Below are 23,037 nucleotides of genomic sequence, written 5' to 3'. Positions count from 1 at the left end.
TACGTTCACGGTTTAGTTGCCTTTAATTTCGACGTTCAATGCGAACCACTATAATCTAGCGAGCTTTATCGCGTAATTAATTCATTACGGTGATTTAGGAGGCAATTGTCGTAACGCTCAAAGGTTGCACGAACATTTATTTGCCCTCCGTTTACTTCCGTTCCATAAACCCGAATAGTTTTAAACACGCCCCTATCCGATTTCAAACTGCTTCTCGTAAAACATCGTAATTTCCCCTATCTGGAAATCAATCCTGAAACCAGCTCTTTTCTTCCGCTTTTGTGGTAATTATCACGATCGTTCGTGATAAGTAACGACAACGACAAATTTCTCTAATACTTTTAGATTGTTAGTGTTTTTTAATTCGATGAATGTGCGATGAAAAAAACGTAATTTTATGCGCGTAACTTGCGTCGATAAAAGCATGGAATTGTCTAAATATCAAGCAGTTTATTTATTACAAATTTTTCCAGGGACCTCTTAACTTGATAATTCCATAATATTTCATCAAATAGAATAATCGAGTTACTTGTACGTTTTTAAATTTTCTTGTGACTTGTGCCTGGTCAAATTTCACTGAGGTAATCTCAGAAGAGATGGCCAACTAAATTATTTTGTATGTAAAATCGATTGATGGTATCGATGATCGGCCAGATCGCGATTCACGTTGGAACACGCTAGTATTCGTGGAAAACAAAGGAGAAGATAATGAATTAGCTTGCTCTTATATCAGCAGTATCGGAATTAATTTGACTTCTTTAACTGTGTGTATGACAAACACGTTATTTTAAAACTGCAACAAGTTTTTCCAGCATTCACGATGAATTTGATAATTTCTTCCCTGTTCTAATCGAAAAATCGACAATCACCGTTAATTTTCACAAAAATAACTAATGTGTTCATCTGTCTGGAACAATTGCGAGAAACGACCATATTTTCGAGAAATAGATGGCCGTACTTCTTTTCGTTTGTTGGCATTAACGGCTTTTTTATTATTATTTAATTTGTACTTTACAATGTGTCCAGCTAGACATTTGGTAAATTTTCCTAACTTAATTGCTAAGTAACATGTGGATGGCTACGCCCAGCGGGATACCATCTTCGAGTTTGACTATTTTATTTCTTTAGTGATGTCAGTGGGGTGTTTTCTTTTTAGTCTTCTGGTGTTAGCAGCGGCACAAATATTTTTCAAGACGAAAATGCGATCCATAGTACATTCAAAGGTAGGCAAACTCATTCTCCAAAAGACGAAGGGGCGCCATTAAAAGTTTGAAGTTCGATATCTGCGTGTCTTGAAAGGAAAGTTGAAGCCTCTAAACGCACGAAGCAAGTTGGTATTTCTCTTACATCAGAAGAATATATATACAAGATCGAAGAAAAAGAAAAAGACCATCTCTCCCGAAATTATCCTAATAACGTTAGATCTGTTGTGCGAGAAGATCCAGCAATTCTATAAACTCCGAAGCTCTCTTGTTTTCCCTTGGAAATTCGAAAAGAAACGAAAGCCATCTCACGAAGATTCGAAGATCAGCGTTGTTGAAAAACACGTGCCCCTCTTAACGCCAGCAGATGCGCTTTCAAGACCGTGGGGGCCATTGGAAAAGGTGACTCTCGAACGATCGATCGTAAAGGGGTGCGGGAAGCAGTGGAGTGCTCCGATCACCGAGAACTCATTGAAAAAATATCCGCGCTTTTGCGCGTCAAGTGGGCGCGCATCGCGGTCAACGAGGATAATTAGGTCTCGATGGAAATGCTCGATCGCGATAGAAACAGGCGAACATTTTAATTGAATCCACCCACCCTTCGACGTTGTAGCGCGTGACCTTTCGCCTATTTCAATTCGCATTATACGGCGAACGAGAGGGGTTACGATCAAAGAGCCCGACGTCTAAAGTTACAGTCGAAGTTGCGTTAACTCTCCGCTGAGTACGAAGCATGAACGAAGCGTACCAGTGGGAATTTGCCGACGCCGAGCAGAAGGTCGAGTACGCGGCGTATGCGTTTGAAGGGCTGGTCGAATTTCTGTGAATGAACGAACGCCTGGAAATTTCCAACGCCGTGGAAACTTTCCACCGAGAGTTAACCGATAACTGATACGATGATCGTTTCATCACGGAACAGAAATTTTCTGAAGTTTATGAAAGGTGATATCACAGATTATACTTGCACTGACGGACGTTAAATTATACGTTATCCAATGAAACAACACCTCATGACGCGTACTTCCCAAATTACTATGAAACTACAAATTTCTGGAGTTTCATATATCTCGTCTTACCAGAGCTGTGAATTTTAATAAATATCGACTTTGTTCTACGATTATAGTTACTTTTGTTCATCCGAAATATACTAATTGTAAGACTGGTGATTTCTGAAGGGTAGTAAAAGCGACGTTTCGCGTATGTAACTCGTGAACTTTGATCACAGATTGGAGTTCAGTCATTGTGATGGAATTCTTGCAACCTCTTAAAATTCGTCAACGAATGGCCGATCAGGGAAAAGGCGAAGAACGTGAAAGATAAGGCAAGTTTAAATTTGACAAACGAATTGTGAATATCGCGAGGGGATTTTTGGAACCGTGACGACTTTAGTCCCTGGACGCAGTTTCCAATCTGTCGACCGAGATAGCGTTGTTGCTGTTTCCATTCTTCTACGAGAATTTTGATTCGATGGATTGGAGGGCAGGTTCCTCGGAACGTATCAATCGTATCAAGTTTGGGAATTTTCGTCGGCGATATCGCTGAGGACAGGCACTCGAATCAGTCAGCAAGAATAAAACGTACTCGCAGATCGTGATAAGATTTCTCTCTGCCGGGCGATTCTAGAAACCAGGAAATATTCGTTCGAATAAATTTGATCGAATATTTATGTGGTGGCGAAGCAACGAGTCGCCTGACAGCCGTATAACCGATACGACAGGTCGATATCAAGATTCCTTTTCGACTGGATTGGAAATTTTCCATGCTACCGATCGATGACTCGATACGGATTCGATTTGACTTTTGGATCTTTCGGTGACTCTAAAAGAAGAGCAGCCATGCTTCTTGCTATCGTGGCAAATATATGTTTCGGTTTGAGTACGAAGAACGAGCAGTTGAACACGTTTGACGTCGCAAAAACAATCCGAGGAAATAACGAACAACGAGTATCTGAATGGATCGCCTTGAAGTCGTGCCAGATAGCCACTGTCAGCGATCAAATTTCCTCCGCTAAAACTAAAAGCAACCACGGAAGAAAAGAAAGCAGAGAAGGAGTTGTAATCTCTTTTCTACCCGGGGACGTCACGCTTAAATGTTGAATGATCTATTGCAATATTTTTGAAATTCACGTACGACTTTTACGCTACTTAAATTGTGATCGTGAAATTCAATTGCATATTCGGGTTTGCAAATTGGAATTTTTATATTGAAATTCAAATTAAAATTAATATTGAAATGGAAATTTTCATCTTCGAACACAAATGTCCAACATCGACCAACACATTCGACGAATTTAAACGGAAAATTTAAATTCGCAGTTAGAATGTTCAAAGTTTCCTATTCGGATCTACATTATCAAATTCAGATTCGGATGTTGGAATTCAAATTCAAATGGTTGAGTTGAAATTTGAATTTAAACTGAGAATAAACTATCGTCTGATTCGAATTCGAGTAACAAACTTACCACTACTTAGCGTTAGATAGTGGTCTTCGAACTCTCTGATCGACGGTGAAACGGCAGAGGAAACAGTCCTGAGGAATCCGTGGCACAAGTTTGATCCTTCTGCGAGCTTCGACGATGCGGCTGCGTTCTATTTCCTAACAATACCCTACTCTCGACCGTTTCTCCATCATCAGAGCCGCTTAGCTCGAGTGGCGCGTGCATTTACGTGAACATGAAATTCCACGAGCCACTTCCTCCCTGATTGTTTGCGTTAAAAGCGGAAACTCCACGGCACTCGCCTACCTTCGGCACCCCTTCTGTTCCTAATACCGTAGTGCCCTCTTTATCGTTGATTATCCCCTATCTTCCCTTCGACAGTTTGCGCATCTTACGTTCCTCCTACTCGTCGAACGATTGTTTGCCTTAAAACAGCTCGCTAACAGGATCAATTTCATGGCACGCGCTAGTTGTTTGCTGATTTAGATTTTCTTATGAACCATGATCGACGAAAAGACAACTATAATTTTATAGTTATATCCTCCTGGCAGGGTGAAGACTGACGAACGACGGAGGCTGAAACAAGTCTGATACGTGCAGAAATTTTACGTTCATTATTTCATAAATTCTGTTTTATCTGGAATATAGTGAAACTATATAACGATGTTATCTTACGAATGAAATAAAACTGAATAAGATAAATTTATCGTTTTAATAATATATTTTTGTAACATATTAGGTTGTCTGAAAAGTTTCTTTCGTTTCATAAAGTGATAATAGATGAACAACGACACTTAGAATTCATATTAAAATAGTTTTAGATTTATTTAATAAATGATTTCCTCTTTGTCTCGCCGTCTTCCATATCACACTGCCAACGAAACAGTTACATTCATCTGTTTTTCGAGACATCGCGCACACACATACTTCCACACACTCATATCCACATACGTGTGTCACTACTACGCGGCCAGTCTAGTGTAGTACACAAAATTATACATATCTCAATATTGTTTTACATTATTTTATTGAATAGGTACACTATGCGTCTATTATTTCCTTATAAAACGAAAGAAACTTTTCGAACAACCCGATATAATGAAACTATCAACTGTTAATTTACTTATTTTATAGAATACGTGAGAGGTGATTGGGCAGGAAAATTAAAAATTGTTCATGGCGGTGCACAAATTTCTGGAAATGTGTAGAGGAACGAGAACGATAATCGTACGAAAGGATATAGGTCAAGAAACGCAGGTAGGTCCGTTACGATCTTGCAAGGGACGTTAAAAAGAAATTGTTTACGTCTTAAGCCAGTTAGCGAGAAACTACTTTGCGAAAATGCTGCTCGCACAGCGATTCCGGGAAATTAGAAAGCCACTTTCAATTTGCTCGATGCGCTTCGGACAATCGACCTCCTGTGGACCTGAACGTTTCACGACTTTGTTTACCCCATATCGTCGGCAAACTCTACGTAAGATCGCAGAAATGGATCACGGAGCAACGTGATATCACGCCTATATATGTCTGATAATATATCATCTGAATAACATTAAATAAATCGTGTTAAAGATAGAAAACTGAAGCTCTCCGATGTATAGGTATGTGGAAATGTTCGTATCAGCTTGTTGATTAATTTAAAAAATACAATCTGAAGAAAGAATACTATCCTTAGTAAAAGAGTCCTGTGAACAAAGTATTAAAACATCGTAAAACCAGATCCCCGTTCTTTGCATATTTTTACGATTGAATGTATTTATTACGACAAAAGCTTCAAACTAACTTATCCACTCATAAAATAATCGTAGCATTTTGTTTGCCCACATAAAAGTTAAACGAGCGATGAGTGACGAGACGAGACTGAAATTCACCGAGCCATCGCAATTTTCCTCCTTTTAGAGCCTAACAATGATAAAGATGATGAAAATAGGGCCAGAGAGAAAGAGAGAGAGAGAGAGAGGCAGTGAAAGAGTATGAAAAATTATCCAACGCTTTTACGATGATTCACGAGCGTCGAACAGAAAGCAGGTTGGAACCAAAAGACTGGCTACGGCACGCATGACTAACGCCTAGCGCGCCTGTTCAACTGAGAGAGCAACTTCATTCGAAGGTGTTGGCAGGTAGATCGCCACCTTTAAAAGCCCTCACGAAGCTTTTAAAAGCGTTATTATTACGTTAGCCTGTGTTATTTTTATCTAAGCGCACATGGCGGAGAAAAAGCGACGGCCATGAATTCCTTTCCCCTTTGCGTTTCCGGGAGAACGCTATCGTCTGTGATCTCGATACGGTTCGTACCGTGCAGTCCAATTACCGGTACCGGAAGATAGCGCGCGAACAAATGGCGGTTTAAAATACGCTGCTGCTTTAGCAAATCAGAACGAGCCAGAGGAAAAATCAATCGCGTTATAGAGATAAAATTGAGCGAGGCGCTTAATGACTTTCAAATGACTGTTGCGTTTAAACGTTTTGTTATCGCATAGTTAAAAGCGAGTGTTACGGGCTTCACGGTTTATGATACGGTTTGAACAATTGCTATTTTTCTATCTTGCCGCTCCTAAGTATCTGCACGCTTTGGTCGATTTCTATTAGCGATAGTAATTTTAGCGAATCGTTTATGTTAACGATGAACTGGTAATTAGAAGCAACACGCCCTACCTTTTCATGGAATTGCGTTTTTATTATTTAGAATTACAGACAAGGTCTGGCCGGAAAACGTAATCAAAACGAAGTAACTACGCTCCCTTGGGCGTAACTGTTAGGATAGCCGCTCAAGGTCACCTATTTGGGATCTCAAACATACGAAAGAACCTTTGTTAGTTGTGTTCTGTTCTTCGTCGAATCTATACGAGTGTTTTTGCGTGCAAAAAGCTCGAGAATGCACCGAGTCATTCATCCATAGCTGTGAGAGTTGTAGGTCAAAAAATGTATCGCAGTTCTTCTCACCTAACCCCAATCTAACGTCCACCCCATACAGTCCAGATCTTGGTAGATTAGGGCTACTTTTTTGTTGCTCAAATTAAAAACTAAATTAAAGGGTCAGCATCTCGGCACCGTGAGAAACGTTTCAAAAGCTGTGACGAAAGGTCTGAACACGGATATAACACGTAAAGGCTACAAGCATAGTACGAGGAATGGCAGGGGCATTGAGAGCATTGTGTGCGTTCTAAAGAAACACGCTTTAAAGAGGATAACATAGCTTCGTGAAATTTTTCAATAAAAATGTTTCATAAAATAATAATTCTCGTTACTTTGCCGGCAAACCTCCGTACATTTACTACGCTCCAAGCTTTTACCGTGACGTATATTCAACCTAAATTTAATCCTTCTCTTTTGTTTATAGTTTACAGCTTATATAGATAGTAAATTAGTTTATACGTTATTTTCTATTTTCGGTTAGGTAATATACGTTTACCGAGTTTTTTTTTATTTTTATACAGCAAGAATACTTTAAAAAACTTTCAGCGATTAAGGACAAAGTAGGTGTCGATAATCGTGGTGAAAGGAAATTAAGGATGGAAGGAAGTTACGACCATAACAATTTGCAGGATCATTTTTTACCTTCGAAATCAGAGACTTTATGAACTATGGAGTTACCGCAGACAGTGTGTATTTTCCAAGTATCATGAAATATGGGTGAAACGTCACGAGTTATTGAGCATAGTTCTCCGGTGATTTATTATCCTTCTCGACGAACCAATTAATCCGTACGATCGAAATTATTCCTAATCTGCAATAGGTAAAAAGTGCACATGTCGAAGGACTATCGGAAACGGTTAAAAACGAGAAGCGAGGGAGCTTCGTGAAATAATTTGCACGGCAGCTGCGATGATGTTGTCTGATATTTTCGCGCTCGGGCCGCATAATTAACAAGTTCATCATACAGATGGACACGCGGAACTCGATTCGATTAAAATGTTTTCATCGAATATACTTAATGCCCTGGTCGAATAATAATCAACGTCGAACAGGATCTATTATATCGCAATTATCGACATCATTAACGCATCGACTCACCTATCGGGTTAACTATCGATGGAAGAGCATCTACAATCATTAACGAAATTTACTCCAGTAACCCGTTGTTTTTTCGCCATTGTTACCAAGCAGCAATTTCATCTCTGGCTCTGCACGCAGGTTTATTAGGATTCTAAACGTTACGGTACCACGTGCATTGCCAACAAACTCTCGTGTTCGCCGTAGGCTAAGCGAAAATAAAATCGTTGCTCCGCGTGACGCGAGAATAAATTCTATCAAAGACTTCGATCCATCGTGTTTCTCTTTTCCTGGACTAAGTAGAAACCAGTCCCATCGTTAGTTGTCAACGAGAACTTCGCTGTTACAAACATTCGTTGCAATAAAAAGGAATGGTAGAAAATAGTAAAATTTTGAACAGTTAGGTTTCGTTAAAGAAAGTGACGCTTATCTAATCTATCTCCTTCGGAATCTAATTCCTTCGTATGTAAAGATCTCGGTCGGTTTTCGATTGTTAATTTCCAGCCGAGTCTCTCGAGAATCCGACGTGCAACTTTAACCATGCCTCGTTCTCTAAACCCCAAAATCTTGCCTTGCTGTAAGCGGTACACGTACGTGTACGATTAAAATTTCATTCGAAACCTCTCCTGGTCAGTATTATTTTACGAAGTCGTACATTTAGGGATCACAGCGAGATCTACAGGAACTGCTTCGATTGTGTTACTACCTACTGTAACTTTGGTTCATTTTTAATGACATCGGTATCATGGCAAGAAGCAAAATCGCAACGAAATCAACTATGAAACTAAAGGGACGATACTTTTAAGAATTAAAATACAAGATTAAATTGAAGGACCTTGACTTACACCACTATGACTGTCAGTTCGACAAATAGCTATCTACCATAGACCTTGGGTCCATTCTTCAGGATGTTGCTGGATTATTTCTCAAGCTATTCGTTCCGAGCTTTTCATCCTGTATTTACATCGTAAGAAAGGTCATCTCCTTTGTAAACGACCGAACGATGAAAAACAAGAATATTTGATTAATAACTGCTTCTATAAAAGCTGTATATAAAGTTCTTTTGAAAATGAAACTCTATCCTGTCGATAACCTGCAAAATGAAATTTCTCGAAACTTTTCCTTCCAACCTTCATCGATCAACACGAGCGTTCAAAGGGACAGTAAAAGGGGTGCAAGAACTAACTCTCCATCTTTCTCGAAATAGCGGAGGTTCGTGCAACGAGCGAAACCACTCTCGGAGTAAGGGCTTGTGGAAAATAGCAACGGCGCTAAGGTAGACGTCCAGCGAACGGAAGCCGCAGTGTGCTTTCGCGGTCGTGGGCTGGCTGCATCGCGGCCAGAGTATGCAATTGCAGCTGTAAGGGACCACTCTCTCTCTGGAATTTACATCGTTCGCATATTCGTAGGCGAGCTAACGTAGTCGCGACCTCGTGTCGTTGCCAGAACGACTGACTCGCTGGCCCTCGCCCGTATTCGCTATTCGATGTACAACATCCGGCGAGGATCGTGTACAGCCGAGTTGGATAGCCGCAGTTGTCACGACAGGACTGTCCAACGCAAAAGCTTGAATTATTCTCGAATGATAATTGTTTTTGTCGCGAACAAAGGAACATCGTGCGACTTTTAACGGTTGAAGGTTACACGTGAAATAGGAGATGAAATGACGAAGAATGGTCACCGATCGTTGAAAAAGACCATCGAGAGTAAAGATGGATCGATTTCAAGCGACTGGAAAATTTCGTGATTTCAGGAATTGAAGACAGTTTGCGAAATAAGGGGCGAAATAAGGGTCGTTGTGAGAAGACTGGTGAGCATAGGGAATGCATTTGGTTCTTGAATAATTACTTTCCTACCTAACCAAGGAAACTCGTGTGATTTTAATAATTGAAAACGATTTGCGAAACAAGCGACGAAGAGATAGACGATGGTTGTCATTGTCGTTGCAAGAGTACAATCTATAGAACATGCAGGTTGTTCTCGAACGATAACTTCTATGTCAGAAGGAAGTTTGTACGATTTTAGCAATTGAAAGAGATTTAGGACATTCCGAAGAGATAAGGGACGATACGATAAAGGAATTAAATGGTAACAGATACGGCAAACTGATTGTAAATGCGACTAAATTGTTTCCGTTCTTGATTCCGTTCCTACTATCTGAAGTAGCAACAACGAAATCCTCTGGTAATAGGTAAAAGCCAAAGGAAGAAGTGGTCCACTTTTAAAAGCCGCGATATAACAGGAACTGAGAGAACAAGTATAAATCTAGCAAACAGTTGCACGAGCGCGCGATCGTTCGAGGGAACCAAGTAAGCCTTGATACTTCCAGTATCGACTGCAATTGCTCAGCTCCTGTGTACCGTTTTAGAGAGTGCTACTTTTGCTCCTGACACCTGCACTATTTATGTTCACCATTCTTACCGCAGAGTAACCACACAGCTCTGTGGAAAATCAGTTCGGCCAATCTTCTACGTTCTCTCAAATACCGCTACTCTCGACGTTTGTCTAAGACTCCAATGTCGCTGGCCACCGCGACGATCCTCTTTCTTAGCGGATCTGCTATCGCGATACAGTCGAACTCGTCGAAGTGGCACTTTAACGGCGACGTCGTTCCCTAAGACGAACAAGCTACTCGAGACGTCTCGCGCGTACCATTCGCGTCGATTCCACCGTGTTCCCGCGTCTCGCGACCGGAAACCTATTAGATACGACACCTATTTCCGGTACCCGCGTTTGGCTTTGGTCACGCAGAGACTTTCCAGGTCGGCGGAGAGAAACCATTTTCGCAGCACTGTCATAATTTACGTAAATGCATAATTCTTCTTCTTTCCACTTATGCAATAGGAACAACGGGCTGCGCTTGGCTGGCTCGTAAAGATAAAAAATTGTCACCAGCCAGCCTGAGATTGCTCGCTGGTCGTGCTAGTATTTCACTTTTACGGAGTCTCGCCGCTCGACTAACCGGCTCACTTCCGTTACTTTTACGCTCCCTCTCCCCTTTCCAGTCCTCTATCCCTCTTGTTTCCTTTTCCTCTTTCACCAGTGCTCTTCACCGAACTGCTTCCTGTTTTCCGGTTAACCACCGATCGCGCTTCGAACATCTTATCCTCGACCTCTTCTTCTCGTAAATACTTTTTATACCTTTCTCTCGAAGTATGTTTTTTTTATGGACTCTTCAATCCCTAGACCCCGTTTCTCAGAATATTTATGGTTATCCGACTGACGTATAAATTCGGAGCTTGGATATTTAAGATTCGTTTTGACGATGTTGTTAACCGGGATGCGAAACCGAATGGAAATGTACGGAATGTCAGGTTGATAATGACGATACAACGAAAAAGGGAGTATCTCTGCAAGACGAAATAAATCATATTTAAAATAGATAGAAGAGATACAATAGATTTTGTTTATACGTGACATTCTTCTTCTTGACAATCGCCTTCAACTCTTTATTTCATTCATCTATATTTCACCATGTATCGATTCAACAAATCTTGCTGTCAATTAGTACATGTTCCTACTCATAGTTTCACATGAATTTTATATTCAGTGCAGAATGAGAAATAACTTCAACGATTTATAAAGTAACAAAATTTTAACTAGTATAAATTTAATTTCCTGTTCCGTTATATGCTGTCCCAATGCGATAAACATCTCTTCATTCGAGACATAGTTAAGCGCACGCTAATGAAGCGAATATTTAAACCAATTCCCTAAAAAAATGTGAGCAAATTTTGCTCTATATTTTTGACTTATTTTCTCGTATGGAATCGATGTTTTCCCAGTTGTCCCACCAGTTACAAAAAAAAAAACTCTGCAGAACTACCCACACATTGCCCATACGACGACTAAATTTTAACCAAAAATTTTCAGCCAGTGAATAAATTAGCAAAGGATGAAAAAAAAGTCGCGTGCAAAATCGACGCGACAACGACGACAACGGGAACTGTATTGGACTGCGTCGATTTCGAGATTAAGCCCGGCGCGGTGAGCTTCATCGACGTGGATAAGTGGGGGCTCGACATTGTTTCGGGTGACGCGAATTGATTGCTTTGAGTGTTGGGCCGAGTGAGGCTCTGTTCCACGGCGTGGAGTCCTGCTTGATACAACCGAGTTTCCCGGTTAACGGCCGAACCCTGTTTCCGCTACACGAAACTTTCACTCGAACGGTAAATAACGTCGATTCGATAAAGCTTTGTAAACCGACGCCGATCCCGTCGTAGGCGCAACCGGGTTAATTCAAGCGTTCGCTCACGGAAAGGATATTCGTCGTTTCTTATTCGTCTCGGTGCGAGAGAAATCGGCGGTAGCTCGAACAGACCCTGTGACGCGTTGCGATTGGCAGTTCCTCAAGCTCGAACATCGTCTCCAACGGAATCAGAAATTCTATCCGAGCGATTGATCGACGTTTCGGCAAGCAAATATGATGTGTACATATAGAGAGAGTGTTGCAACTATTTTTGGTTCGTGTAACAAGATTTTACAAGCGACGAAGCTATCGACGATTAAAATATGATTAAAAAATCGAAAGATCGTGTATTAAGTTCGTTTACGTATTAACTTGAAGAACGTTAAAGATCCGCTGGTTTTACAATTGCTCGCGAAAGTATTCGAACACTTACAGATACCATTTATGAATATACGGGACGTTTAAGATTTAGTTAACTCTGTAAAAAAACCTACTATCTTGATTACATTGGTAAAGTTTGAAATAAATCTGAAAATGTGCATAGAAGCTACGAGATACTTGGTGCGAGTTTAATCCATTAATTTTAATGCATTGGATTAGTAAGAAGCCTCGATGTTCAATGGAACCATTTTCAAAATTTATCGTACATAGAAGATTATACAGAATCATGGAATTATAAGCAATATTTGTTCATTATATTTGTCACCAGTTCGATCACTGTAACTAACATAATAAGAAGTGGCGTTTTTCTAATATTCTCCAAAATGTAACACCGAAGGAACTGAATGCTTTAAAAAGTTCATGCTTACAAATGTTTAAAAATACAGAGCGATAAATTTAGAAAAATTTCCATCATGCAGAAATTTATATAACTTTGAGGAACATAGAAAAATTGCTAATAGACGAGCGATATTCCAGAAAATAGTTAAGAGAGAGTATTGTGAGATACAAAAATTCCCGACATTTGACGAACCACCGTCGTTTTACGGATATACAAATGAGAAAAAAATTAGTGCATTGTGCCCCATATATTTAACTACCTCGGGTTGCGTAAATTTTGCAGCTTACGCAACATTTTTTAAATCAACTTGTTTCTGGTTTTTCGGTGAAAATACATCATTGTGCGTCGTTTTTTTTTCTTCTCTTAATAATAATAGCGTCAGCTTGCTGGAACAGAGGCGTATTTTGAAAAATTGTCAATTTTGAGATATTTCCAAAAATTACAATTAAAAGCGAACTATTTTCTCTATAAAAGTGTTACTATTTTATATAATTCAGTCACGTTATTTAACAAGAAAAATATCACAGTTCAAGAACTGTTTTACTCCTGCTTTTCAGTCGTAAACAATATATTATGAGAACTTCAGATTCAAAGCTTTAACGAGTACAATGAAAATATCATTATACGTGTAGAATAAAATTCTAGTTTAAACCTTAAATACAGTATATAGTACAAATTCTTCCAAAAGTTACGTATACCAAATCGCGGAACGAACGAAACTTTTCACCAGTAAACGATCGAGTTATTGATAATTTCTTAAAAAATACACTTCTCCCGTTATACCACTTTCCTATGAAACCCAACGACGGTATCATCGTAATTAAATAGTTTCAGTGTCCAAGTTCGGAGAATTCGAAACAGAGAACCAAATCCCCAACCAGGGTATTTCCTCCATAGAGTTCAATTGTATTCGCGTTTGATTTATCGCACCGCAGAAAGCAGTAATACTGATCCCACATGCGATCTCAATTCCCTCGAGACCAGAATTGCTCGAAGGAGAAAAAAAGGAAGCGACAACTTCGCGGGGCCATTAAAGTTCCTCCTTGATCATCATCGTGGATGGTTGCCGCGTATACGAAAACCACTTCTACCACCATCCTTCACCCTCATAATACCATCACGAGCAATTCCGATCGACTAACCAGGCTGCAGCGAAATTGCGACTTCAAAAATAACGGAACTCCCCGGCTATCGTCGTTATCGAATTCCAGTTTACCAGCACGTAAATCGGGTTACTTTATTTCCTGTTTCTTGCACCAGCCAACCCCTCGGCCCGTCATGTCGAAGCGGCATTCTAAGGTCTTGAGCGTATCGCGTCGCGTCGATGCAATTAAACTTGATGCCAGGAAATAGTGTTTCCCGAACGTTTCCTCGTTCGCGCTCCATGTTTCAGATTTATCCGCCGTCGACTTACTTATTCTCGCGATAATGGAAATCTTTCCATTCGGCGAAAAAAAAAGAAATATTTACGCAAAAATGATTCTCATAAATAGGTTTGTTTCTAACGAGATAATAGTTGTAATAGTTGAGTTGTAACGAGGTTTGAGCGTATTTGTTAAAGACGACGTATATTTAAAAGACGCACTAGGTTGTCCGAAAAGTTTCTTTCGTTCCATTAGGTGATATAACAGATGAACAACAATTTCTGTTTTATATTATTTTATTGAATTAGATATGATGTATTTCGTTCTATTTTTATTATTATGTTCGTGTATAATTCAATAAACTAATATAAAACAAAAAACATTGTGCGTCTATTATTTCCTTATAAAACGAAAGAAACTTTTCGGACAATCTAATACTTTAACGACATAGTTAAGTTAGCCTAGCGCTAATCATTTGATAGTTTAGGGCAAATATTTGAGCTGTGTACGGTTAGTGGCAAAGCGAATGAGGATAAGGCTCGGAGGATGGAACATTAAGTAGCTTTCGAAAGGGTGACTGTTCAAAATGAACGTGTTTAGCGATGACAAGCGTAACAGCCAGGAAAATTCTATTTCTACTTTGACTCGTCACCACCAATATTTCACCAGGTTGTTTGATGGAACATTCTGTTATTTAATAGAAATTCCTGACGTGCTCCAGTCTGTAGTTAAGGATAGCGACTCGTAGAAAACTAGCGACGAGCTAGCGGACGGTTTCAACGAAGAATCGGAAAGAAAAGACAGCCTAAGGCAACGCGACGACGAGACAGTCTGAGGGCGGATGATGACGATGACGCTGTGAAACGAGACGCCAAGAACACGACGAACTGCGAGAATTACAGCAATCGCGACGCTTTTATGATTCTTGTGCATGCAAACGACGCTGATTGGGGTGTTACCTAGCACGCAAACTACTCGAATTTCTTTAAAGGGGACATTAGCATTCCGAACTTTGTTGATTGAAACGAACGAAAGTCAAGAAGACAATCAACCCGCGACAGAATTAATAAGGCGTTCTGATTTTATCTTCGCAGACGATAGGAAAAGTTTCACCGAAACTTTTTTGAATCTCGACTGGATTTTCGAGGAGAAATTTCTAATAGAAAAATTTGCTTGTAACTTTCAATGTTGCAAAATTAACTTGCCAGTGTAGAAAGTTTTATTGGAATTCATTGAACCTTCCCACATTGGCATTTAAAAAGAGAACCAACTCGTTCTCACGAAAGAGGGTTAAAATTGCAGAATTCGAATCTTTATGCTTTTCAAACAAATCTGAAACCAATGAAACGTCGACTTAAACTATGGTGATTTCGCATGCACTACATCGTATTTCACTTCGAGAAACATTCCCGACGTCGGTATCAAAAAATGATCGATTAAAATACTTCCTTTTAGCCATCGAGTAACTTCAAGGTCGAAAAATCAGTAAAAACGAGCTTGTCCTATCTTTTCCGAATCTTAACGATCTTCAGCTACAAATAATCGTAATAATTCCTTTAAAAAAATATTGAGATACGTATAATTTTATGTGCTAGACTAGGTTAGCTGCGTAGTAGTAATACTTGTATGTAAATATCAGTATGTGGAAGTATGTGTGTGCGCGGCGTCTCGAAAACAAATGAATGTGAACTGTCCAGTCGGTTAACGCGGTCAGACGCGTGCAAGTGAGTATCGATGAATATCTTTGAAATCGCTTATCAAATAAATATATAACTACTCTAATATGAATTCTAAGTGTAAATTTAGCGTTCCTATACTATTATTTTGGCTATTAAGATCCAAAATTCTCAACAAAAATACTACGTAAACCTTTGGACAATAACGATTCGCAGATTAGCAATCCAGTCTCTATATCGTAGCACCACTTTCAAGAAATCCCGAGATACAGGAAAATTGTAGCATGTATATACAACAGATACGGCGGATACCTTGCGGATCAAGGTCCTTTTCCAAGATCGTGCTTTCGCTAGAAACGCAACGGGGGCTCGCTGCTTATTGTGTGTAGCCTGAAAGTGCTCACGCTGACGCGGCGCATTCTGTCGTTTTCTTTATCACACCGCGTACGTGCCGGGCACCGCGATTACCGTATTACAGAATACCAGCTTCGCGTTCCCTTTTACTCGGCAAATAGCCGCGAGTCGCTCCCAGCGCGATGAAACATTGATGAGGCACCGGGACCTGTCCCTTCTGTCGCGAGATTCCACAATCCCTTAGTGGCAAGACACATTGCATTCGACAGAGAATTCAAGATTTGGATTTAAATATCAACTAGAATTGCAAAACTTATCAAAACGATGAGATCCAGAGATACTTTTTCCTTTTGTGATCATTAAAAATAGAGTAAAGGCGGGGTTTGTGTGGATTAGAAAGAATGTTCGAATCGAGGTCAGTAATTTTCCTAAAAATTTGTCAACGTTGATTATGAACGATTTTTGAACGATTTACATTTGAAAATAGATTTTAGATAGTACAGCCTGTACTTATAGTGACAATTCAAAGGCTATAATTTTCTGTATAGAAAGTCTTATGTAGAGGATATAACTTTTGTACTTGTGGAAGCTTGTTCGATGTTAATATTTTCAGTTGTAATTATCATAATTCAATAGCGCGTATATTATTTTATTTGTCGGAGACATTTTGTCGTTTATTTTATCAACTCTCTGATATCGACTCGTTGACCCAAATAATCCTATAATCGGTTTGTTCGGAGCATTTTTATTGCTGGGCCAAAAGTACAAGATATTTTATCATTCTTCCGTTAGTACGTTAAAAACTAATGGTGTCTCGTAATATAGAAAAAGTTGGAAGAAGTTTCTCATTGCATGGAAGACGAAGAACAGAAGTAGTAAATTCCTATATTAATTCTGGTCGTCCGAACTTCAGTTTGCTGGCTTAAAACTTCTATGGAATAAGCTATTGTATAAAGTTTTCACGTTACACGAATCTCTGCTTGCGTATTCGTATTCCTCCCTATTTAGTTGGTTTTCTATTCTTCTGTTATCGATCGTTAACAAGTCAGTCCCGATATCGAACTTCAGATTCGCACGATAATTGGCGAAGTTTGACATCTGTCTTTTCCCTAGAAGAAATATCCGAAATTTATTTTATCCGAAGAAAAATTATCTCGATTATAACGAAAATTTGTGTACCTTAAACACGACCAGAAATCTTCGGCCATCTTTCGATTGGACGTTAATAAGGGCGATTATCTGCGGATCAGAGGCGGCGAAACGCGTTCAATTAACGAAAACGACATCCGGAATAGAGTGACGGTGGCACAAAATCGCCGACGAGATAATCGCGTTTCCATCGAGATCTCGTTGGTTGACCGACGGCTTTAGCGACAAAAATAACATCGTTATCGACGCGAGAATTAATCGTGCTCGAAGTGGATCGCTGATGAGCTCGAGCTCGCCCCGACAGGATATTAAACGTTCCCGGAGCTATGCCCTCAGCGTTTCATTATCCTCCATCCACTGTAAAATCATACGCAGAATCGTCGCCGAAAACCCATTGATATCCGCGTTTCCACCGGCGAATCTTGCTTCTTGCCGTTGGCCAATAATTGAAAACGGAGCCAGATTCGGACGAGACCGGCTCTAAAATTGTTGTTTTCGTTCGTTGCGTAGAAACCCTGTCCCGTTACTATCGCTCGATCTCAGCAATTCAGCATGGAATTACTAGATCGAAAGTTTGCCAGTTTCCTGAACGTTGTATACGTGGATGGGAAGAAATTTGGACACGAATTTGGATCTTGCATTTCTTACGTAAAACCTGCAGATTTTCTACGAATCTTCACGACTCGACTTCAAGATTCAACTGCTATCGTCTTCGGAGAACGTTCGTAGACTGATACGCGTAAAGCGTAAAGGATAGTCGGAATTGTCCAACTATTTCTCGTTGCATCCCTTTTTTAAGGAGTCAGAGCGAATGAGAAAGATAATACTTAATTTTGAGATTTATACTTGGCGTAGCGTACCAATCCGTGTCTTAGATAAAACTTACGTTGATAACGTAAAGCGAATCGATTCGATCGAGTTGCCAACGTACGGTCCACTGATCGGAGAGGCTAGTGATTTAGTAACTGGTCCAGGTACTCCTAGCGAGCTACCTTTAAGCCACACGATAACCAGCCGTGGGATCAGCGAGGATTTCTCGGAGGCAAACGGTTCGTCAACACCGTTGTAGTTTCACGGTGACCTGATCTTGCCCACGCCGTAAATTTTTCGTTGTTCCCGCTAGCTGGCTTTATTCGACGTGATAACAAGGAACAAGTAGAAAAAAAGAACGAACTGTCTCGTTAGCGATCTCAGTATCTCTAGACCGTGTGATTAACCTTGTCATTCTTCCACGTATATATAAGAAAATTATATTTAGGTTGATATTAGTTATTTAAACATTTGGTACTTTAATATTCAATCTATATGTACTGTTGGCTATTTCATATTTTTATCAGGAACAAATTATTTCAAAAAATTTGAAAAAACTCAGCATGCACAATGACATACCATAAAACGTATATTTTAACATCGGAGTTTTCAACATTATTTTATTCAGAGCTACAAATTTTTTAATGTATTGGTGCCATTACAAAGAGAATTTCTGCCTTACTGCTATCCCATCGATTTTTCGCTTCATTTGTACTGACATTTTAAGGGTTCACTAGCTTTTTTAATTATATTTTTACAGTTTCGTATCAAACAAATAACACGTACTGGTTTCTTGTTGTTCTACTCGTATAAGTGACATGTATAACTAAAATATATTCGTACTGCAACTTGAAGAAATACGAATATGGAGAATAAGAGAAGACAACAATAGAGGTAAATGGTATCGTAGTACGCGAGCATCGTAAGACTTGCTCGATGTATATTTCTTGCAGTCACCTGAGTTAACGCCCAATTACGATAACTCCCAATTACCCTAGTATTGGTAGCTCAAACAATACATAAGTAGCATGCATTTACCAGGAGTCGGAGATTTACCAGGAGAACTGAAAAGCTGACAAGTGCACATGGGTATTGCGAAAGTCTGCATTTGGATAAACTGCTCTGTCTACAGTGTCTGCGAAAACGAATACAAAGCTGCTTTCCTCCAATTTCAAAACTACACGTTTAGTCGTGCTATTTCGTAATTAAAGAAGCTTTACTTATTTACTTCATCGTTCTATCAAAATTGTTTCGAAGTAAATATCCTATAAACGAGATACCAAAATATTCCAACATTTAGCATAGACAATATTTACGAACGTATTGTGCGTATCGTACGAAACTTTTCAAGATTCCATCGACGCTGTAATGAAAGACGATCGTCGTGTTTACATACTGAGAATATTTGAAAGGAATCTAAAAAATACAGAGGATAAGAGATATTTATTGGATCGAAATATTTGGATAGTCAATTATCTACGCGAGTGAAATTTCAGAGTATATTGTATACGCATGATACATGTTGCGAATTATCAACTAAAGAGCAACCGGCCAGGTCAAACCGATCGGTCGATATCCCGTACCTCGAATGGCTTAACGCTCAAGGTGGAGGGGGTTTAATAGATCGAGTGTTAGTGTAATTTAACACTTTATTCGCACTTGTTGTATAAAAGTAACGTTTGATGTTATGAACACGACTGTGGTAAGATCTTGTTGAGAGTGAAGTATTCACGGTACGATGTTCCGATGACGACTTAAGTATTTCACCCGCACAGTACGATGTCTGTTGATGAACTGACCTCCTATGTTACTGATTTTCTCCAACAGCCGTCGTGTCTTCCCGGCCGAGGTTTTTCCCTGACCTTTGAGTCCTTACAGCTCGGGGAGGACAGGTAATTCGGAATTTCGTAAAGAAGGGAATGGGCCGAACAAGGTATTTATAAAAAATTACTGTTAACATTCGAGTACTTTTTAAAGTAAATGTTTCGTCTTTCCAACATGTTTAGTATTCGAAATAATTCTACGAGCATAGAATCTCATTAGAATATGACGACGAGTTATTGCTCCTAATAAAGTTCCTTGATAATCAAGTGTTTTCAAAGTTGCCACCAGACACCGGGGTCGTCGAATTCGCGATAAACCTCGTTGGATCGTGTATCATTTCCACGAAGTAAGAGCTCCACTGTGACTGGAGAATTCTGCTGCAAGGAATGCTTCGTATCATTAATTGTTCCATTTCTGAACTCCAACGCCTGTCAGAGAATGGAATAGGATACCAGATACTGGAATATGGAACCGAACAATTCAAGAAATCTAAGTTTGAGGAATATATTATGTATCATATGCATAGTAGCAGAGCGAAAACTGTTAATGAACGTCAAATTAGAACCACAAGTAAGAAGCTCACTTTCCTAATTATAATACCACGTTATAATTAACACAAGGTAGCTACTGTTAATGAAATGAGTGGTCTACGCTCTAACTGTCGAATCAGAGTTACATTTAAAAATGCAATTTTTGTAATTGTAAATACTACGTTATAAATAGCGAATGTTGCTTGATGGTCAAAGTTAGGCTGTTCAAAATAATTGGAGAACCGCCAACAGGAACACCGATATTACACCAACTGAACAAATAACAATGGTTCGATAGGGCAGATGTTAGACTGACGTGTTATTTACATGATGTCGTGATAAAAATTGGTTTATGATACGATGATGAAACAAAACGTGTATAAAAATCAAGACAACACAGAAAACAATTACATAGTTGTTTTAGTTTTTTACATTAAATACGTAGACGATCGCGTATCCAGAGATACTATTTTATCAAAACAAGACTACTATCGTCCTATCGACCTATCGATCAGGTAATTTACTCACCTTGAATGCCTCTGAAAATGTCCAGAGCCTGTTCAAATTACTTAGATACTCATCTCTCGTATCCATATTTGTAGACAAAAATTCGAAATCTATGACATGGGGCACGTAAGATAACATTATACATTTTTTATTAGCTTTCTGATAATTTCAAGTTATTTATCTTATCTTGCATGAAAGCAAAAGCTATCTTAACACTTACGAACTGCGCGATGGAAGTGTAATTGCTAATTTATCGAAGGTGTTTCGCACGACGCATAATGCAATAGGAGAAAAATAACAAGAGCAACGACGCGATCTTTTGCGCCGATCTTTCGTTCTTGGCTGACGCGTTTAATTTTAGCGGTAAAACACGCAAAAAGGGACGACCGAGATGAGCAGAAGAGTTTACGCCCGCGCGGAACGCATTAGTGCAAATTGCCTTCGCTCGCCGGCATATTTAATATCAGTCGCCGCCTCTGGTCGTCTAAATGAAACGTGCGATAACATCTTTGTCGGAATTACGCGACGATCGCACAAGGTATGCACGCCTCTCTTTCTCTCAACGAAAATTACATTTCATTCGTATTCTATTCGTCTAGTATACATCTCTACATCAGTTTAAAAAGAATGCCACAGACGAACGCGCGTCGACCATACAGTTCTACCATGCAGTTTATACGGTGGCCATTTGCCTTTGTGATGAGAGGAAACATACCCTTTGAGGCAGCACGATCGAATCTAAAATCGAGTTAATCCGAGCAAACTCGACCCGGTCCAGTCCGTCCGCGTGTGTTCGCATTCTTCGTGACACGGCCCGCCCGAAAATTGAATAAACATTCGAACTGGCTGCCGCGACAAATTTCACAGCCTGGCCCACCGAGAATTTCGGATTACGTGACCGGGATACCTGTGTTCGTCTCTGGATTCTCCTTCGAAGACGATCAGACGAAGTGCCGCGAGCGTTTCCGCGCAGTCGATCGAAAATTCGCCTCTACAAGTTCGTGAAAAAGCTTCGTGCCTTCGATGATAAAGGTGTACCGTTCGAGATCGTGAAAAAAACGGCACGCCTTGTATCAGTTTCTCGAAATCAATTTCCATCGCCGTTGGAAGTTGAACGTAAGTGAAAATTGAAGCTTATAGAATATTTTGCTCGTATTTTTGAAAGAATATGAGGCAGCAGTCGTAACTTATTTCCAACTAAGCTTAACTTTTTCCAAGCTGAAAGTAAGTCATAACTGCTCCCTTCCACAAGAGAACAATTTTTTTTCAGATTTAGAATTGACGTTTTATCCTGTTGAACGAGGCTCTAAACATCATCGAAAGTTGTAAATTTCATCGATTTTATTATTGTCTCGCCATGTCGCCTTCATCTGGTATGAATATGTACTAGAAAAAATTAAATTTATAAAAATAACTTCTAAAAATAAGGATGGTTTCGACAGTGTCGCAAAATTTTTACAGTCCTGTTTACCTGAGATTTGTTCGAAAATTGAGCGCGAGGATTTTGCGAATGAGCATCGTTGATGCGACCACGAGAGAATACCAACCGCCGGAATATTCATACATTCGCCGGAAATTGCGGATAACTCGGCTTCGTTTAAGCGACGGAAAACTGCATAGCTCCGGATGGTATGTTCGCGTGTAGCGTGTTGAAATTAATATTCCAAGTACAGGATCCTGGTAAGCCTGGTTCAATGGAGGGGGAGGGGGCGGCAAGAAGATCGACGGTGGCTCAGTTTCGCTAAGAGACCGCGTGAACACGGAGCATCGTGGATCCAGAGCTTTAGAAGAACGCCGGGGTTGCGATGGCGTTTACCTCGGGTAAACAGCCCCGTTGCTGTTTAATCATTCCAGGCCTCGCAGCCCTGACAATTGCCGCGCACAATGCAACAGCGACCCGTTAACGTTTAAACGAAAGGTGACCGGACTATTCCTTCGGCACTTTGTTCAAGGAAAATATATGTTCGTTGTCTTGTCTGGAAGCGAATTGCAAGAGAGTTTAAGGAGGAGGTTGAAAAACGATTTTCTGAGAAAACTGGTTCCTGGATTTCGTTGATAGAACTCTGCAACAGTTAGAAATCTCGGGAAAACGTTTGTCCTAAGTCGACTCTACACGTTGCGAGGTTAACAGTGGAAATTTTTCTTTCTCGTTTCAAAGTTGGTACACAGCAAAGTAGAAAATTGTTTGCAGAAGATTTTCGTAAATCGATAGAAGGATATC

General features: G+C 39.8%; 1 long non-coding RNA gene across 1 annotated transcript in view; it reads left to right on the top strand.

Moving 5' to 3' along the window:
* Positions 1-22,205, top strand: part of LOC112213068 — a 110,768-nt gene extending 88,563 nt beyond the window's left edge. The window contains exon 2 of the long non-coding RNA XR_002946947.2: positions 22,087-22,205. This is a non-coding gene — a long non-coding RNA (uncharacterized LOC112213068). The remainder of the gene's footprint in view (positions 1-22,086) is intronic.
* Positions 22,206-23,037: the final 832 nt, after the last annotated feature.

The sequence above is a fragment of the Bombus impatiens genome, unplaced genomic scaffold, assembly GCF_000188095.3.
Source record: "Bombus impatiens unplaced genomic scaffold, BIMP_2.2 scf_0463, whole genome shotgun sequence".
Lineage (NCBI taxonomy): Eukaryota > Metazoa > Arthropoda > Insecta > Hymenoptera > Apidae > Bombus > Bombus impatiens.
Note: the sequence above shows the minus strand (reverse complement) of the source record. Positions and strands in the feature narration are given on the sequence as shown.